A 2,229-nucleotide genomic window follows, 5' to 3' on the forward strand; every position below is an offset into this window, starting at 1 on the left:
CTACAGAGTGAGTTCCAGGACAGCCAGAGCTACACAGAGAAACCCTGTCTCAAAAAAAACAAAAAAAAGAAGAAAAAAAAAAAAGACATGGTCTTATTGTGTAGCTTGGGCTGGTCTAGAACTCCCTACATGAATCATGCTGGCCTCAGATTTGCTCTAATCTGATACTGTTTCCGAATGCTGGGGTTACAGGTACGCGCCTCTGGGACAGACTCCTGGGGTCTGTTCTGTTGTTTTTTTTTTTTTCTCCTTCATTTAGATTTTATGAATTATTCATATTATTCTCCTGATTTCTTCTTTTAAGTTTATTATTACTGTGTGTTTGTATGATAGGGGAGCGCACATGACTGTGGCGTGCACATCAAGGTCAGAGGACATCTCTGTGGAGTTGGTTCTGTTTATGCAGGTTCCAGGGACTGAACTTAGGTCACCATACTTGCGTGGCAATGTACTCTGCCCACCAAGCTACCTCAGTGGCTCTTATTTCTGCCTTCTAATTTTTTTGTGTGTGCATATATACGTGCCTACTTGCCACCATGCCTGGCTTTCCACATGGGTGCTGGGGATCGAACTTGGGTCGTCAAGTTTGCACAGAAAGCTCTGAACTGGACTAGCTCCCCAGTTCCTGTGTCTCCCTATTTCTTAGCATGGGAAATTTTTTGTTGAAAAATGAACATATCAGACGGTATACGGGAGCAATTCTGATGCTGACCTTTTAAAATCACCCTAGGGCGTTTTCTTGTTTATTTGTAGGCTTGTTTTAGGCAAGCCTAAAACAAAACACCTGCAGAGTGTTATACACTCCTCCTCCTCAGCAGCACAGAGCAGTTAATGTCGCTGCTAAGCTTGATGCTTCCAGATTTTAAATTTTACTTATTTATCTATTTATTTATTATTTGATGTCTCCCCTTTTACTTCAGGTTGTCCTAGAACTCACCATGTATCCTAGGCTGGCTTTGAACTCACAACAATCCTAGTTCAGTCCCACGAGTACTGCTACCACAGTATATGTGTGAGCTATCACACCTGACTCTGCTCAGTTTTTAAATATCACCTCTCCTCCCCCCCGCCAAGACAGGGTCTCACACTATATTGCCCTGGATAGCTTAGAACTCTGTAAGTAGACAAGGCTGGCTTCAAACTGGCGTTAAGGGCATGTACCATCATACCTAGCTCTCTCGTTTTGGTTTTTCGAGACAGGGTTTTTCTATGGAGCCCTGGCTGCGTTGGAACTCACTCTGTAGACCAGACTGGCCTTGAAGTCACAGAGATTCTCCTGTCTCCTGAGTGCTGGGGTTAAAGGTGTGTGCCACCACTGCCTGGCCATACCTGGCTACTAAATGTCACTTTTCTTGTTTAGCTGGAATTCCTAGGGACAGTTGTAGTTCTGCAGTCACGGTGAACTGGATGGAGGTCACCCTCAAACCCCACAAGTTCTTGTGATTTGCCTTTCCACTGATCCTCTCTGTGAGAAGCTCAGCACACACCCACAGCCTCCTGTAGCCTGTTGTCACCCAGCTCCTCTGAGCATCTCCCCGGTAAAGATCTGGTTGGCTGCTATCAGGGTGGCTGGACTGCGCCCCCCACCCCATGAGTGTATATGGAAGTGTATATGTCTGTGAGTTCTCTGCGTTTCCTGACCACTTGACCACATTTTATTTCCCTGGCAGTGGTCCTGGGCTTCAGCCTGCACCCTCCCCCAGTCCACCCTGCTGCCCAGGTGGGCGTCAGCCTGCACCCTCCCCCCGTCCACCCTGCTGCCCAGGTGGGCGTCAGCCTGCACCCTCCCCCAGTCCACCCTGCTGCCCAGGTGGGCGTCAGCGTGCACCCTCCCCCCGTCCACCCTGCTGCCCAGGTGGGCGTCAGCCTGCGCCCTCCCCCCGTCCACCCTGCTGCCCAGGTGGGTGTCAGCCTGCACCCTCCCCCAGTCCACCCTGCTGCCCAGGTGGGCGTCAGCCTGCTCCCTCCCCCAGTCCACCCTGCTGCCCAGGTGGGCGTCAGCCTGCACCCTGCCCCAGTCCACCCTGCTGCTCAGGTGGGCGTCAGCCTGCTCCCTGCCCCAGTCCACCCTGCTGCCCAGGTGGAATGGTGACTTATTTTCCAGACCAACCCTGCCCTGAAGAAACTTCCTGGCTAACCACAGTAGGGGTAGGGACCAGAAGAGCCCTAGGGGAATGTTCTCTGGAACTCATGCTTAGCAGAAATTCTACCCGATTTTGTGAGGGTTGT

At 50.9% G+C, this 2,229-nt stretch overlaps 1 protein-coding gene across 3 annotated transcripts in view; it reads right to left on the reverse strand.

Moving 5' to 3' along the window:
* The window catches only part of Ca6 (carbonic anhydrase 6), a 27,855-nt gene that overhangs the window by 11,760 nt on the left and 13,866 nt on the right, over positions 1 to 2,229 (reverse strand). The window lies entirely within an intron of this gene.

This window comes from Mastomys coucha, unplaced genomic scaffold, assembly GCF_008632895.1.
Source record: "Mastomys coucha isolate ucsf_1 unplaced genomic scaffold, UCSF_Mcou_1 pScaffold18, whole genome shotgun sequence".
Classification (NCBI taxonomy): domain Eukaryota; kingdom Metazoa; phylum Chordata; class Mammalia; order Rodentia; family Muridae; genus Mastomys; species Mastomys coucha.